We start from the raw sequence: 18,869 nt of genomic DNA on the forward strand, positions 1-18,869 counted from the left end.
TTAATTTTTTCCCAACAATGCATAAAATTCAAAATGTTCCTATATCCCCTGTGTGACTTTGACTTGAAATCACTTGAACAGCCACAGTATCTGTAAATAACTTGCTGATCAAAAATGCATTGGTTACATGTGAACTCTCAACTAGCCACAGGTGACCAGTAGCCACTTTACTGGATTAGGTTGTACTGGAAAACAATCAGTCTACCGTAAGCCAGTGTTGTTCTGAATTATCAATTTTTTCAGATGTTAAAAGTTTGTCATTTCTAGTTAATGCAGTTCCAATTATTGCTATGGAATAAAATTAGTTTCAAAGGTCTTTTATTGTCACATTTACCAATTAAGCTACAGTGATATGTGAATTACCATACAGCCATTCTTATTTTTTTTAAAAAGCAACATGACTCACAACTAGATAAGTTAACATAAACAGCGCCACAGCGGATTTCCCACATGCCTCACTGTGATGGAAGGCAATAAAGTCTAATCTTCTTCCCTCATTTTTCTCCTGCGGTCAGGGCGATCAAAGCTCCCACAGCCGGCGGTCGAAGCCCCCACGACAGGCGATCGAGGCTCCCGCGTCGGGGCAGTCGAAGCTCCTGTGGCTTGGAGTTCCTGAAGTCAGTCTCTGACCAGAGATCGCGAGCTCCACGATGTTAAAATCCGCAGGCACCTGCGGTAGAGCTCAAAGATCGACCCCTAGCAAAGGGATCGTGAGCTCCGCGGTGTTAAAGTCCCGCGGTAGAGCTCTCAAAGTCGGTCTCTAGCAAAGGCCGCCAACTCCTTGTTGTTAGGCCGCAGTGCGAACAGAGATACGATACGGAAAAAGATTGCATCTCCGTCGAGATAGGAGATTAGAAATAGTTTCCCCCAACTTCCTCCCCCAACCCACATGAAAACAAGCTAAAAAACACTAAAAACATCCATTTAACACATACTAAAAAAAACTAATGAAGAAGAAAGGACAGACTGTTGACTGTTTCCATTATTCCCATATTATTTATTTGATATCACAACCAGAAACATACTAATTATTTCAAGTAGGGTTTACCTCGGGTTTAGTGTAACTTTTTACTTTGCTATTCTGTATGTCCTTGATATACGAGTTGGGCTTGTTTGTCTGATGGTTTTACCTATTTGCATTGCCACTTTGTCTATTTATACTCCTAAATCCCTTTGTTACCACATTTATTATTACCAAAATGTAATAATTCACACTTAGACTGTAGTGAAATTAATTTACAAATGAATTTGGGTTACACGGTGCAAAAGACGCAAGTTCAATCCTGACCCAGATGCTGTCTATGTGGAGTTTGCACGTTCTCCCTGTGACTGTGTGGGTTTCCTCGGGGTGCTCTGGTTTCCTCCCATGTCCCGAAAACGTGCGGGTTTGTATGTTAATTGGCCTGGTAAGGTGCCCCTGGTGTGTAAGAAATGGATGAAAAAGTGGGATCAAATAGATTGAGTGTGAACGGATGGCCAATGGACGCCATAGACTCGGTGGGACAAAGGACCTGTCTCCATGCTAAAGATAGACACAAGAAGCTGGAGTAACTCAGCAGGACAGGCAGCATCTCTGGAGAGAAGGAGTAGGTGATATTTCAGGGTCGAGACCCTTCTTCAGACTGAAAGGAAAGGGAAACAAAAGATATAGAAGATGATGTTGAGAGATAAAGAACAATGAATGAAAGATATGCAAAAAAGTAATCGTGATAAAGGAAACGGGCCATTGGCAGCTGTTTGTTGGGTGAAAATGAGAAGCTGGTGCGACTTGGGTGAGGGATGGATAGAGAGAAAGGAAATTGCAGGGATACTTGAAATTAGCGAAATCCATATTCATACCACTGGGCTGTCAGCTGCCCAAACAAAATATGAGATGCTGTTCCTCCAATTTGTGTTTAGCCTCACTCTGACAAATGTCACCATGCTGTATCTCTAAACTAAATGATTTTCATATCTTCTCTGCTCATTTGCAACTACAAAGTTGGACTTTGGCTCCAAAAAATATTTCTGGTATTATGTGGAGCCCGTGTGCCCATTCTATCCCTTGTATTTGCTGTTCTTTTGATATCTCTGCATTCTATAAGATGGTACAACAAATGATCCAGCTGAACAATTTTAGTTTGGAGAACTACATGCAAACGTCTCATGACAACAGGTCTCACGAGTTGTCCGTGATGTTTGTGGATAGTGAAACAGTTGGGAATAATTAAAAACAAAGGGATATGCCCTTTGAGAATATGCCCCAATCTCCATCTACGGGGACAGTGTGGAGAGAGTGTCCAGCTTTAAGTTTCTGGGCACTCGCATTTCGGAGGACCTCACATGGTCCACCAACACCGCTGCGCTGGTCAAGAAGGCACAGCAATGACTGTTCTTCCTGAGAACATTAAAAAAGACTGGTCTGCCCCAACAGCTGCTGTCAACGTTCTACCGCTGCACCACAGATAGCATATTAACTTATGGCATCTCTGTGTGGTATCTCAGCTGCACGGAGGCGGAGACGAGAGCTCTTCAGCGCATCATCCACAGAGCGCAGAAGATCATTGAGACACCGCTACCAGCCTTGGAGGGCATCTACCACACACGGTGCCTCAGGAAGGCCATCAGCATCCATAAAGACTCCTCACACCTTTGTAATGGACTGTTCGAACTACTTCCCTCCGGCAGACGCCCGAACCTCCAGACTCAGGAACAGCTTCATTCCCAGGCTCTGAACCGGCCCTGCTGTGTCCCCCACCCCCTCCCCCCCCCCGGACTGTCTCCCTCAGATGGTCACGTTGCACAGACACATCTGCACTTTAGTCTGTTTGAACTGTTTTACTGTTGTAATGTTCTTTTTACAAACCATGTTTCTCGGGGTATCTAAATCTAAATGTTATTAGTTATTTAAGTTATGACATCGGATGGAAGCTGCATACCAAATCTCGTTGCACTATTGTGCAATGACAATAAAATATATTATTATTATTATAATTACAGTTCCAGATAACTATACTGTGTGGAAGAATGCCAACTGGTGATTAATTTCAGCAAAGCTTCATTCCTGTTGTGTTCCAACATGTTAGTTATGTGTGGATATCAAAGTATAGCTTCTGTGGCTGTTCATTCCTTACAGGTATAGTTATTGAACCAGAGCTGTTGTGGCTGGAATTGGGTAATGTCTCTGGATGCTCCTATGATTCTTTCAGAGCGAAAATCACATTTAGAATTGATAACTGTAGCGATTAGTCTCTAATATGTTTGTGTTATTATTAAACAGTAAGTCTAGGCTAAAAATGAACTTTCTAGTATTATTAACTAGTTGATGGCATTCAACAAACATATCCTTTTGCCAGTAGTGGACTGACTATTGTGTTTTTTTTTAAATCATTTGTTAGCATAGTTTAGCTCGGCAATGGAAGTAGAATTGACTTATCACATTTACAAACCTGATTTTTGTGTGTCATGTTGGAAGAAGTTCTTAGACAATTGTCATTATCACATTTCCAACGGTCTGGACCTGATTTTATCCCAGTGGATGTACATCTACACTATTGAAACAAATAACTGCAGATGCTGGTTAATGCACAAAAGGATATCAAGTGTTGGAGTAACTCAGGAGGTCAGGCAGCATCTCTGGAGAACATGGATAGGTGATGATTTTGGTTGAGACCCCCCATCAGACTGATTGTTGATGATGAGTGGGGGGTGGGCGAGAGAGAGATTAAAAAAAAGCTGGAAAAGGGGAGGCAGCTAAAGCGTGGCAGGGCACGGGGAATTGACAAGGTGGGGTTTTTTTTTTACAGATAGATGGTTGGAAGGAGGTACACAAAATTGCTGGAGAAACTCAGCAGGTGCAGCAGCATCTATGGAGCGAAGGAAATAGGCGACGTTTCGGGCCGAAACGGTTGGAAGGAGCCTGGATGGAGGGAGATGAAAAGAATATGGACGAGAAAAGAAAGGGAGGGGGGTGGAAAGTGAACAGTGACATGTGCAGGCAGAAAGAAGGGGGATTACAACAAGAAGGGTGAGGGAAGAAAGGGTGGATGGGGGAGAATGTAAAGGAAGGGAGGAGTAGAATGGTAGTGGTGATTAGGAAGGAGAAATAGAATTGCCAACTGGTGCTGGGAGGTTTAGATGAAAACTCGCTTGCGCGTCAATATTGGAATACCTGTTTCCCCACCTAAACGCTAGCCAGCAAGTGTCGAGTCCCAGAGCCATTTGCACGTATAAATGTTGTAAGAGTTTGTCTCTACTGCCTCGGAGAAGAGCTTTGTAGTAACACATGGTGTGCAGCTAAACCTCTACAAATCTCTATGGGAAAAGAAGCCATCTGTGTGTAATCACAGCTTACTGTGAGGAGAGAAAATAATTAAAAAACAGCCATCTTGGAACAGTAGTTAAGGGGTTTTTAGATGAGGACTTGAATTACCAACAGACTGTAGGCCCAATGGAAGATGGAATGATACACATGGGTGCTCATTGGTCAGTCAGTGTGTACATGATAAGCTAAGCAGCCCGTGTGTGACTCCATCAGAACATCAGAGTGTTTTCATTTTGAACAGGCCACACACGAGGATGGGTAATGATCTGTGAAGTTCTCTGAGATCGCACAGAGAATTGATATTGGTGTAACTGGAAGAGTGTCCAGTGGTGCTGATAGATGAAAGATGTGTGAATTAGGAGATGTTGTGAGACGCCACCTGCAACAACTGAACCGTCAGGTACAGACTAAACAGAAACAAAACAATAGATAGATACAAATGCTGGAGTAATTTAACGGGGCAAGCAGCGTTTCTGGAGAAAAGGAATTGGTAATGCTTCAGGGAGGGAGACCGTCTGAAGAAGGGTCTCCACCAGAAACATCACTTATTCTTTTTCTACAGAGATGCTGCCAGTCCCACTGAGTTACTCCAGCATTTTGTGTCCGTCTTCGGTTTAAACCAGCATCTGCAGTTCCCTGCCACACAAAACAGAACAGTTTTCTAACTGACACGGTGGCGCAGCAGTAGAGTTGCGGCCTTGCAGCACCAGAGACCCAGCTTTGATTCTGACTACAGGCGCTGGCTGTACAGAGTTCTCCGGGTGCTTCAGTTTCCTCCCACACTCCAGACGTACAGGTTGGTAGATTAATTGGGATCAGTAAAGATTGTAAATTGTCCCTGGTGAGTAGGATAGCGCTAGTATACGGGGATTGCATGTTGTTGTGGACTCAGTGGGCTGAAGGGCCTGTTTCTGCACTGTATCTTTAAACTAAAAACTAAACTGAATAAACTCTGGAAGGAAACAACAGGTCAAGCAGTATCTGTGGAGGCAAAAAGTGCATGTCGACATTTCAAATCAAAATCCCGCATCAGAACGGAAGAGAATAGGAAAGATGGCCAACATATAATGGTTCCTGTGGATGGGAGCGGGGAGGCAAAAGGTGGGATAAAACCTGGTGGGTGGAACCAGATGGGGAGTGGATGATGGGCAATCGGAATTAGGATTTTCTTTTTGGAGATGGGAAGTGGGAGGAATGAACAAAGTGAGAGAAAGCTATGCAGACAGCAGAAAGCTATGCAGGCAGACAAGTATGTGTGGGAGGAAAGCACCAAGGGTGTGTTTACCTAAAATTGGAAGAGTCAATGTTCATACCATAGGGTTGTAAGGAATGTGAGGATGTTGCATCTGTCATCTCTGTAACAATAGAGAATGCCGAGGACAAACAGATCAGCGTGAGAGTGGGAAGGCGATTTAAAATGACATGCAACTGGAAGCTCGAAATGGCCAATGCAGGTGGAGCACAGGTGTTCTGTAATATTCTCACCTCATCTATGCCTGGTTTCACTATTGCAGAATAGGCCACACCTTGAGCAATTAATGCAGTTGAGCTAGTTGGAAGAGGAGCAGATGGACTTCTGCCTCACCTGCAAGGGCTGTTTAGGTACCTGGATATTGCAAAGTGGGTGCAAGGTAGGGAAAGCTGTTACACTTCACATTGGAGCTTATAGAAACAAGTAACAGAGGATTATGAGTAGGAAGGGACTGGGGATGCTGGTTTAAACCGAAGATTGACACAAAAAGCTTGAGTAATTCAACGGGACAGGCATCATCTCTGGAGAGAAGGAAAAGGAAATGTCACCCATTCCTTCTCAGCAGAAGATTGAGGGATGGAGGCTGGTAGGATGAAAGGTGAGGACTAAGAGAACTCCATTGCTGTTCTGCATGGAGAGGTGTGGAGCAGGGGTTGGTCAAAAGAAATGTGCAGTACATTGACGAAATGCATGTGAAACTTCATCAACTATAGTAGAGGGAAAGCCACATTTTCAGAAGTAATTTGTTTCAGATGCTCCTGAGCAGAGGGCCTCATCTTAAGAACACATGTGGTGATGACAGAGAAATTGAGACAAGGGGAAGGCAGGGTGAGATGAGGTACAGACTGAAATCTGATCTATAATAGATACGGGTAAGGATAGTTGTAATGTGTAGTAGGAAGAAAAGGAGTTGCTATTTGATTGTACTAAATGGGAGTTCTTAGCTCAAAATCACAGAGGTCCAGTAAACTGTACACTACAACAAAGTGGCCATTTGGTTGTAATGGGAGAAGAAATACTGAAACTTCCTCCATGGCATCAAAGACCTCAATTCCAGGCATAAATGTCCATTGTCACTATGGCCAAGAGAGAACCAGAAGCCTTGGTTAAAATTAAATACCTAGATAGATACACTTGGTCATAATATCCATGTGGGAAAACTATCGGGGCCAATCATTTCTAAACTTCTCTGTGCCAGATTGGCTCAGGTAGGATTTAAGTAGCCCCAGTATTCTGAAAGATTGATTTTAAAACATAAAAGGAAAAAAAAACATATAAGGCATTAGCAACTGTAACCCAGGAAGAACTATTGTGCAAGGAAGCCCTGAGTTCAAAAGACAAAGACTACAGCCCATTGGAGGGAGCCTTTCCCGTTCACAACACTGGGGTGTACTGTAGTTCTGCTCATTGTGCATACCCTGACCTTATTTGTCTTCCCACAATGCGTGACCTTTCATTTTCCAGGTTTAAGTTCCATTGGCCATTTCTCTGCCCATTTTGCTAACTCATCATATCTGCTGATCTACCATGACGAATTGCGCAACTTAGCAAACGGGTTACATGGCATTCATTAACGCACTTCCTTGTCTCTTACTGAGAATAAATTGACACTAAGCTCACTCAACAGTAGTACTTGTTAACTTATCAGACCCATTATCTAAAAAATGTAACCAGGCCAGTTTGGAAAACTAAACTCAGTGTCTTGTAAGTTATCTGAATATCTCTTTTAAAAATGTGGTTACCAGTTATGTTGACCATGAAACTCAAGGATTGTTGTAAAAATACAAAAAAAATGGAAAACGCTGGTAGTACTCAACAGGTCAGGCAGCATCTGTGGGAAACAACAGTGACTGTTCTGGGAGTATGCTTCTCTCTTTTTTTGAATGGTTGACTTTTCCTTTTGCACGAACTGCCTCATCTGCTGAGTTTTTCCAACTTTTTCTTAATTTGTTTCAGATTTTCAGCAAGTTTTTTTTAATTGACATAGAAACCCACCTGTTTCACCAATCTCGTGGAAAGAAGCAATGTGTTAATTCTTACCTGTTGTGGATCATAACAAGCTCACAACTTTGGCGTTGACAATTGACTTCAGGCGTGGTAATCATTCATTTTTTCGCCACCCTCTGTGACAAAAACAGATTAAGCCAACAAACCAGACAGACTACCCAGCAATGAAGTTGGTACAAGATTCACATATGATGATACTACACCCCACTCAGCTTACCCTGAAAACTGTTTTTCATAAACGTTTGGTGACTGATTAAATTAAAAGAACTGTCTCATGGGTCAGACAAGCAAGCTTCATGCCTTTCAGGCAATGTCCCAGATTATTTTGTTGTTACCCCCAGGGATAGAATAGAATAGAATAGAATAGAATAGAATAACCTTTAATAATCCTTTACAGGAAATTACAGTGCCACAACAGCTTCAAGACAGACATAACACCACACATTTCAACAGATATCTTCAATACATAATAAGTTAAAATTTTTGTGCATTATAAAACCTTATAGCAGCTGGTATACAAGACTTCCTATGTCTCTCCGTTTTGCACATTGGTGCAATCAGTCTCTGACTGAAGATGCTGCACTTGATCACCTTCAGGGCGTGGAGTGGGTGAGTGGGGTTGGTCATTATTGAGCCTAGTTTTTTCAGAGTTCTGGCCTCTGCCACCTGCTTGACCGTTAGTTGCTCTGCCCCAACCACTGAGCCGGCCTTCCTGATCAGCTTATCCAGTCTGTTTTTGTCCGCTATTCGGGCGCCTTCTCCCCAACAGGCCACAGCAAAAAACAGAGCACTGGCTACCACTGAATGGTAGACACTGCACAGTAGGGGTTGACAGATATTAAATGACTTTAGCCTCCTTAAAAAATACAGTCTACTTTGTCCCTTCCTGTACACCGCCTCCATATGACTCTTCCAGTCCAGCTCACTGTCAAGCTGCACACCAAGGTACCTGTGGTTGGCGACCACCTCCACCTCAGTGCCCCTGATGGCGATTGGTGTTGGTTGAGTCCTCCTCCTCCCCCTCCTGAAATCCACAACTATCTCCTTCGTTTTTTTGGTGTTGAGATGGAGATTATTGTGTGCACTCCACTCCACAAAGTTGTTAATTGTGTCTCTATACTCCTCCTCATTGCCCCCTTTGATGAGGCCTACAACAGCTGTGTCATCTGAAAATTTCTGCAAAAAGCAGCTGTTATATTGACAATCCGCTGTGTAGATGGTGAACAGGAATGGAGCCAGCACAGTTCCTTGTGGAGCCCCTGTGCTGCTCATGATGGTGCTTGAGACATTGTTCTGTAGGTGCACATACTGTGGTCTGAGGAAAAGGTAATCCAAACACCACAGTACCATTAATGGATCCACCTTCATCTTCTCCATCTTCTCCCCTAGCAGTCGAGGCTGAATTGTGTTAAAAGCGCTAGAGAAGTCAAAGAATGTAATTCTTACAGATGCATCAGGGATGTCCAGATGTGTGTATGCCCTCTGCAGCATGTAAATAAGGGCATCATCGACACTAATGTTGGGCTGATATGCAAACTGTAAAGGATCCATTTGAGTTGACACACTAGTCCTGAGGTAGGAGAGGACAAGTCTCTCAAATGTCTTCATAATATGTGAAGTGAGCGCTACTGGTCTGTAGTCATATCCTATCTCAATAGCAGGACAGATTCAGTAGAGTTGGTGGTGCCTTGGCATACACTGTGAGAGAATGCCTCCTTGAGTACCAACGATGGGTCTGAATTCTGTGAGGTTTTGTGTATCAAACATGAGGAGCGCTCCTTGGATTACCATCCAGCCTCAGCTGGTTAATTAGTGCTCCTCCACTTCAACCTCCACTGAGTCAGGAAGAGCACTGAACATATTAATGGTGGGAGAGCAGCTGATAGCTTCATTACTGATTTAGCTGGTCAAATCTGAAGGATGTGGTTTCAGCAGGTGATGAGTGAAAGAATCAGTGGGAGAAACATATTTACCTTTGTCTTCGCTATCATGTAGTGTCTGATGGTGGATGTCTCAGTCTTGAATATTATCGCAGATTCCTGGACGTATTCGGAATTTGAGGAGGCTCTTCAGTCCACCATGCTTGCCCTGAATATCAAGCACACAAATTTGCGCCACATCACATTAACAGGCCCTTCAGCCCATCAATCACCTAGTTGCACAGATCCTACAGTAAATACTTTTTTTTAATACTTCCACATACCCATTAAATCCATCCAGATTCTACCACTCGCCTGCACACAGTGGCCGATTTACAGCTGCCAATTCACATACCGACCCGCACGTCTTTGAAATGAGAGCAATCCAGAGGACCCAGAGGACCCAGAGGACCCAGAGGAAACCAGAGTGACCATGGGAGACATGCAAACTCCACACAGACAACACTCAAGATCGGGTAGGTGAACATCAATCCCTGGTTCGGTGAGGCAGCGACTCTATAGCTGCACCACTGTGCCTAATCCTACACTAATCCCATATTTATTTTCTACAAGGCATTCAAGGGCAGTTTGCTGCCGAGCAAACTCAGAGTCCTGCTATTATGGCTGTGGATTACAATGTGAAAAAAGAACATCACCTTATTTCTGCTTTAAATGGGTGACCCTTTATTGTTAAACAATGGTCATTCTACCACTAATACATCATACTAATACTAACCATTAGAACGGAGACGAGGAAACACTTTTTCTCACAGAGAGTTGTGAGTATGTGGAATTCTCTGCCTCAGAGGGCAGTGGAGGCGGGTTCTCTGGATGCTTTCAAGAGAGAGCTAGATAGGGCTCTTAAAGTTAACAGAGTCAGGGGATATGGGGAGAAGGCAGGAATGGGGTACTGATTGGGGATGATCAGTCATGATCACATTAAATGGTGGTGGTGGCTCGAAGGGCCGAATGACCTACTCCTGCACCTATTGTCTATTGCCTATGTCAAGTAACAGGGATTTGAGCAAAAACTGAATTCAATTACATAATTTCAAACCAGGCCTTTCAGTCTCTGTAGAAACTTGCAACATGAGGTAATGAAGGGAAACACAAATGCCCCTGGAATTATCCTATAGCTGATGAAATCAATCAGCAACTAACTAGAATACATAGAGTTACAAAGAAATACAGCATGGAAATGGACCCTTTGGCCGAACTCACCCATATCAACGAGATGTTCACCTAAACAAGTCCTGTTAGCCTATGTTTGGCCCATTTTGGTCTACATCTTTCCTATTCATGGACCGTCCAAATGTCTTTTACCTGGAGTTAATTTACTTGCATAAGCCACTTTCTTTGGCAGCTCGATCGACTGTATATACCCATCTATGCAAAGAAAATACCCCTCAAGACCCTTTTAAATATTTTGCCTCTTTGTGCTTCTCACCTGAATTGTGCGGATGACAGGATGTGGGCCTTTATTTAAGTATTTACAGGTGAAGGTGTCATTTGCAAGTAAGCATTTCTAACTCATCCGTCTTAGACCTTGAGAATGTGGCGGCAAACTTTCATCTAGAGTACGGTAATGAGATTCCCTTGATATTGTCAGTTAGTCCTAACTGAGTCAAAGAGTGATACAGTGTGGAAACAGACCCTTCGGCCCAACTTGCCCGCACCGGCCAACATGTCCAAGCTACACTAGTATCACCTGCCCACATTTGGTCAATATTCTTCTAAACCTGTCCTATCCATGTACCTGTCTAACTGTTTGTTAAACATTGGGATAGTCCCAGCCTCAACTACCTCCTCTGGCAGCTTGTTCCATACACCCACCACGAAGGATTACCGCTCAGATTCCTATTAAATATTTTCCCCATCACAATCCTATGTCCTCTAATCCTCGATTCACCTACTCTGGGCAAGAGTATCCATCTCCAAGTCTGTGGGTTGGATGTGGAATTGCAGGGGGGATTATATTGTGCACCCAAAATCCACGGTGCAACTTCCAGGGAAACTGTCATCAGCTCCCACCGCATCCTCCAGAAACAGATAGGAAACTGATTCTAGCTGTAAATCGGTGACCTCGCCAGCAAGAAAGGCTTGTTTCCAATTTTTGACCATGAGTGGGTGAGAGTGCACTGTACATTAACATATCGCCAGGGCTGCCTAGTCTTCTTTCATGCTACAAATTGCAATGATTACATGGTGCATACTCACCCATTTGCTTCAACTATTGTGCGATCTACCCACTTGTTCTTAAAGGAAATTTCTGGAGGCTGCACGAGAAACTGGCTGAAGTATTTTTGGGAAGTGGGCCAAAGTTAACAGCCTTATCATTACATTATCACTGATCAAACGGAGTATGTGGAACTGCCCTCATTGTTTTTGATGCCCTTCTTTCCAATCATTCTTCTTGCAGCACACAGTATAGGAAATCAGTGCAGAGTACAGTATAGAATAATTCTCAAAAGATCACTACATTTTATTGTTCTTAAAAGTTTTCTCCTAATTATGAGATAGAATGCACCAAGAAATTATGACACAGCATCGAAGGGGATTTGTTTTTACCCTTGCATAACTAAGAATAGTTGCTTGCAAACTATCTTTGCATACCATCTGCAAATATTCCAACAGCAGTATTATACATGCAGCAGTATTTAGCATGAAATACAATCATAATAGAATGTGGTTCACGCCATAACAAAATTCCAGCTCCAAAGAAGAGTTGTTTATTATGTGCATTCAACTGTGAGCATAATTTATAATTATTATTTTGCGTGTAGTTTCCAAAGCACGACCACCCTGCAGCAGTGAGCATACCTATATGAAACATGTTCTCCTAGATTCCTGACCAATTTACCACCTCAGTAATAGTAAAGATATTTTTGTAGGTTTAGATTTATTACTGTCACATGTACCAAGGTACAGTGAAAAGCTTTGTTTTCAATGTTGTTTAAATAGATCAGATATACTATATAATTATAGGTTAGATTTGAGTACATAGAATAGAGCAAAGGGTACATAGATAGATACAGAGTGCAGAATATGTAGAAGATTGCAAATTTCCTCAGTCTCCTCAGAAAGTAGAGGTGTTGCTATGCCTTCTTAACTGTCACATCAATGTGGTTGGTCCATTATAGATCATTGGTAATATTAATACCAAGGAATTTGAAGCTCTCAGCCATTTCCACTTTGACACCATTGATGCTGATTGGGGCATGCACTCCACTCCACTCTGCTTCCTGAAGTCCATAGTTGGCTTTGTCATCTTGCTGACATTGAGGGAGAGCCTGTTGGCTTGACACCATGTTACCAACTTCACTCTCTGCTTCCTGTACTCCGTTTCATCATTGTCCATGATCTGGCCCACCGCAAGGGAGTCATCAGCAAGCTTGCAAATGGAGTTAAAGCCGAACTTTGCCACGCAGTTGTGAGAGTGTGGGGAGTACAGTAGTGGACTGAAAACGCAACCTTGCAGGGCACTGGTGCCGGGGGTTATTGTGGAGGCAGTGACGTCACCTATCCTCACTGAGTGTGGCCTGCGGGTCAGAAAGTGAAGAAGCCAGTGGCAGAGGGAGATGCTGATTCCTAGGACAAAGAGTTTGGAGATGCTGGTAGTTTTAAAATAATGCATTATTGCACTAAGAGTCTCTCATTTTTTCTGCAGTGTTTTGTTGATGTTTCTGCTCTGAACAGGCAGGGAGTTCAGTCACGTCACAAACTGCCCTTCTCGTGAGTACAATGTTGACTCCTTACAATGCCAGATAGCAAGTGCATGTTATAATAAAAAACAGTGCAGTTGCTTTGGTGCATTTCAGTATGTCAGCTGTAATCTCGAAGGCTTGGTTAGATCAAAATAGCTGTTACCGTTTAGTGCCTTCAAACTGGATCCAAATGAAAATCTCAAGGTCAGGCCTCAGGGTGTCGTGCATGTGCTATGGGCAGCAACAAAAAAACATAGCCAAGGAATTTATTTGCACGGAGCTCAAGAAAAACATGTTCTGCAGCTGGAAATGTCACCAACCAGCTGGGTTGGATTGCCCTCACCTGGTTCCATCCTAATCTTTCCAGCTGTAGACAGTTCATTGCCACTAGAGTTAGAATATCCTCCTGCTTCATGTAACTTGTTGCAAGTGGAACTTTCCAGAACTCCAGCAGCACATAGAAACATAGAAAACAGGTGCAGGAGTAGGCCATTCAGCCCTTCGAGCCTGCACCACCATTCAATATGATCATGGCTGATCATCCAACTCAGTATCCTGTACCTGCTCTCTCTCCATACCCCCTGATCCCTTTAGCCACAAGGGCCATATCTAACTCCCTCTTAAATATAGCCAATGAACTGGCCTCGACTACCTTCTGTGGCAGGGAGTTCCAGAGATTCACCACTGTCTGTGAAAAATGTTTTTCTCATCTCGGTCCTAAAGTATTTCCCCCTTATCCTTAAACTGTGACCCCTTGTTCTGGACTTCCCCAACATCGGGAACAATCTTCCTGCATCTAGCCTGTCCAACCCCTTAAGAAATGTGTAAGTTTCTATAAGATCACCCCTCAATCTTCTAAATTCTAGCGAGTACAAGCCAAGTCTATCCAGTCTTTTTTCATATGAAAGTCCTGACATCCCAGGAATCAGTCTGGTGAACCTTCTCTGTACTCCTGAAGCATACCTACAGGTAGTCAGCAATTGGAGGAGGTCAACCCAATGACCAATAAGATGAAGTGGAAGTGGGGCTTGGACTTGTGGGCCAATTGGAAAAAGTAGAGTTAGGAGACTTGGGCCCAAGGACCAATGGAAGAGAATTGGATTTTTGAACCAATGGCGGGACAATGGAATGTTCTCTCACCTTATGGCAAGAACAGGGTGGGAGTACTGAAGGCAAGAACCAATTGGACTTGCTGTATGTTATCTTATTGCCAAGGTAGAGAGATTTGAAAATAGATAGCATAGATTTGTGAGAGGGGAAGAATTGAATAGGAATCCAAGGACCACCTTTAACAGAAAGGCACAGTGGAGCTGCTGTCTCGCAGGCCCCAGATCGATCCTGACCTCAGGTACTGTCTGTGTGGGGCTTACATGTCCCCCCTGTCACCATGTTGGTTTTCTCCAGGTACTCTGGTTTCCCCTAAACTTTCCAAAAGACATGCTCCCGACCTCAACATCACCTATCCATGTTTTCCAGCGATACCTACCTCACCCACTGAGTTACCCCAGCACTTGATGTCTTTTTTTGAGAGAGAGTTTGAGGTGATTTCATGAGTGATATGATTTTATATTGAAATTGAAAGATCATTTGGTCCTCAATCTAGATGTTCAATTGCACAATGATTTTTTTCACCCCATTGTGAATGAAAACCGTGATTGATTCCCTGCTGAAATGAATTTATGAACAGTTGCCATCCCCTAAGAAAATGCCACAATTACATAGGGAGATAAGCCTCTCCAGGCTCAGGGACCAGTGATATTGATTGCCTGTCACTAATTCTCCATCTTATCCTTAGTCTGTGGCCTCCTACACTGTTACAACGCAAGCTTGAGGAACAGCACCTCATCTTCCATCTGGGCATGTTACACCCTTCCATACACCAATATTAGTCCCTCCAAATTTAGGTAACTTGTTTTTCCTGTCTGTATCAGAACTGACTGTTTCTACCGTAATTCATCCATCTGTGATTTTAGTTCCGTTTTTTTCACTCCGTCAATTCTGTTTACCTGGGCATGTCACAGAGCCCCTGATATTAGCCGCATATTACACACAAAAAAAACATAATGCGCTCTAAGCGCTTCATTGAAACATTTGCTCTGGTCTCACACTATCACAGATATTCCATTTCTCTTATCCCTTCCTCCTGTCGCCTTCTCTGCAATATAATTTTCCCTTTTATCTCTCTTTCACAAATCAACAAATGGTCTCAATGCATTAATTGTTTCCATTTCCATAGATGCATGATAATTACTTTGCTTTAGACTTTAGACTTTAGCCTTTAGAGATACAGCGCAGAAACAGGCCCATCCACGCCGACCAGCCATCCCCGAACACTAGCACTATCCCACACACTTGGGACAATTAACCAAATCCAATTAACCTACAAACCTCTACATCTTTGCAGTGTGGGACGTAACCAGAGCACCCAGAGAAAACCCATGCGGTCACAGGGAGAACGTACAAAATCCGTACAGACAGCATTTGTAGTCAGGATCAAACCCGGCTCTCTTGCGCTGTAAGGCAGCAACTCTATTGCTGCGCCACCGTGCTGCATTTACTTTGGATTCCTGCCATCTGTGGTATTCTTTAGTTTCTTGTCCAAATGTTATTTACATTTATTAAATCCCCTTTCCATCTCTATTGTTCTAAACAGTCTCTGCCAACAATCATTTGAGAAGTTCTCTGGATGTGAGAGCGTGTGTTGAGTTTTGGAGAAAATAAGGCAACGGTCGATATTGTGTGTCCATCAATATGTGTAGAGAAGGGGACGTTACGTGTGGGTAGCATGTATGGAGAAGCGGAGTACTGAGCGCTCAATAATTTTGGAGAAGGTCAGCTGATGGCTGAATGGTCAACTGTTGCAGCTGTAGGAGGTCACGTGAGATGCATGCCCTTTGCACTGAACCCCTCGACCACCGTTCCAATGAGGTTGTTGAATTTGTTTCAGCATCACTCCATGTTACGCAACTATCACTCCTGACTGTCAACTATTGCATCAACTCCTGCCATCTCTACACCCTGATGTATATGACCTACGTCTCTTTGTTGATCTCATACAACAAGACTTCCAAGTCCCTGTCAAAGTGTTTGTTAATCATTTTCCAAACCTAAACATATTTGGAAAGTTATACAACGGTGTGTCACAGGGGTCCTGTTATGAAGCTTGAAGTTGCACAAAGCGACGGGAAAGGGAGCTGTTTATTTTTAAAGCATTTTCATCTTTACATTTTTATTTTTATAGATAGATAGATAGATAGCCTTTTATTGTCATTCAGACTTAGTCTGAACGAAATTGCAGCAGTCATACATATAATACAATACAATAAAACAACAATAAACACACATTAACATCCACCACAGTGAGTCCACCCAGCATCTCCTCACTGTGATGGAGGCAAAAGTCTTAGGTCGCAGTCTCTTCCCTCCTCTTCTCCCTCTGCGCTGGGGCGATACCCCCCCCCCCCCCCCCCGGGCGATGTTAAGCACAGTCCCGCGGCCCGGGGTGGTTGAAGCTGCCGCCCACCAGTCCTGCAGAAACAGCTGGTGCCCCGCGGCCGAACGCCGGACTCAGGCCACCGCCGCCAGAACACCGTCCCAGCCACCCTCACGTGAGTACTGCGCCATCTTCAGCCTCGGGCTGGGCCGCCCCGACTTGGGCGCCGAACCTCCCCTGGACCGGGCCGCCCCGACTTGGGCGTCGCTTCTCCCCCCGGACCGGGCCGCCCCAACTTGGGCGCCGAACCTCCCTCGGGCTGCCAGCGCCGCACCTTCCCAAGCTCGGCCGCTCCGACGGGAGCCTCGTTCCACCCTCGGGCTGGCTGTCCTCACGGGAGCGTCCCAGCCTCTTCCAGCCCTGAGTCGGACCACCCTCACAGGAGCGAGCTCAGAGTGAATCCTGACGGTGCTCTGCCTCCGGAGCCTCGAGGTCGTCAGCTCCATTAGGCCTCAGCGCAGACGGAGGCAGAGAAGGGGAATACGACAAAAAGGTCGTATTCCCCCGCAGGGAGAGACTGCAAACCCCGTTTCAACCCCCCCCCCCCCAAAACACAAGCTAAAACCAAAAAACTAACCTAACCAAACAAATAAACAACATAAAAAACACAAAGACAACGGGACCGCCGGTAAGCCGCTGCAGCCAGAGCCGCGCCGCCACTCCGCCATTATATGTACATTTTTAAAGCATTTTCACTCTAGTAATGATACTAAAATGCTTCATGTTTTACATTAATGACTGGATACAGTATATATTCCATTAGTTCTTCACTGACATTTTCAATCTGTCACTGGCCCAGGGTGTCGTCCCTACTTGCCTCAAGACCTCAACCATTGTGCCAGTGCCCAAACAGTCAGCTTCAGGGAGTCTCAACGACTTCCGCTCAGTGGCACTCACCCCCGTCATCGCAAAGTGCTTTGAACGGCTGATCTTGGCTCACCTCAAAGCCAGCCTCCCCCCCCACACTGGACCCCCATCAGTTTGCCTACCGGACCAACAGATCTACAGAGGACGCCATATCTGCGGCCCTACACTCTGCCCTGACCCACCTGGACAACAACAACTCCTACATCAGGTTGTTGTTCATCGACTTCAGCTCTGCCTTTAACACTGTCATCCCCGCCAGCTTAATCACCAAACTCAGTGGACTTGGCATCACCACCTCCCTCTGCAATTGGACACTGGATTTCCTCACCAACAGACCACAGTCTGTTAGGATCAACAACCTCACCTCCTCCACTCTAACACTGAACACCGGCGTGCCACAGGGCTGTGTGCTCAGCCCTCTCCTCTACTCCCTCTTCACCCATGACTGCGTCCCTAAGAATGGCTCCAACGCCATCATAAAATTTGCGGATGACACCACGGTGGTAGGACTGATCAGCGACAACAACGAATCAGCCTATAGGGAGGAGGTCCAGCACCTGACAGCCTGGTGTGCCAACAATAACCTCGTCCTCAACTCCAAGAAGACGAAGGAAATCATTGTTGACTTCAGGAAGACCAGAGGTGGCAGACATACCCCCATCCACATAAACGGGACTGAGGTGGAGCGCGTCTCCAACTACAAATTCCTCGGGGTACACATCTCAGAGGATCTGTCCTGGTCCCTCAATACCACCAAATTGATCAAAAAGGCGCAGCAGCGCCTTTACTTTCTGAGGAGGTTCAAGAAAGCTCACCTGTCCCCCCAGATCCTGTCCAACTTCTACCGCTGTACCATCGAAAGCATCCTGACCACCTGCTTCACGGTATGGTACAGCAGCTGCACCACAGCTGACAGGAAGGCACTGCAGCGGGTGGTGAAAACCGCTCAGCACATCATCGGTGCCCCGCTCCCTGCCATGGATGCCCTCCACCGAAAACGGTGTCTGAGACAGGCTGGGAAAATCATCAGGGACCCCTCACACCCTAACCATGGACAGTTTGCCCTCCTCCCATCAGGGAGGCGGTACAGGAGCCTCAGGTCTCGCACAAGCAGGCTGAGGAACAGCTTTTTCAATAACACCATTACACTGCTGAACTCTGAGTCCCGTCGCTAGCTATCTTTAGACTCTCCCATTTGTATACAGTTATTTGCCTATGTACCTGTTTAATTCATCCACAACCCACACATTGTTAACCAGTATTTTAATTTTTATTTGTATTTTTATTTTGTATTTTTTATTTTTACTTCTACTATCTTGCACTA

The 18,869-nt window shown here is 44.6% G+C and overlaps 1 long non-coding RNA gene across 1 annotated transcript; it reads left to right on the forward strand.

Moving 5' to 3' along the window:
- The first annotated feature begins 9,872 nt into the window (after positions 1–9,872).
- LOC129707745 (uncharacterized) lies at positions 9,873–16,662 on the forward strand. Its single transcript, XR_008725229.1, has 3 exons — positions 9,873–9,957; positions 13,149–13,213; positions 15,839–16,662. It is a non-coding gene; the product is annotated as an uncharacterized LOC129707745 (long non-coding RNA).
- Positions 16,663–18,869: the final 2,207 nt, after the last annotated feature.

The sequence above is a fragment of the Leucoraja erinacea genome, chromosome 22 (assembly GCF_028641065.1).
Source record: "Leucoraja erinacea ecotype New England chromosome 22, Leri_hhj_1, whole genome shotgun sequence".
Taxonomy (NCBI): Eukaryota; Metazoa; Chordata; class Chondrichthyes; order Rajiformes; family Rajidae; genus Leucoraja; species Leucoraja erinaceus.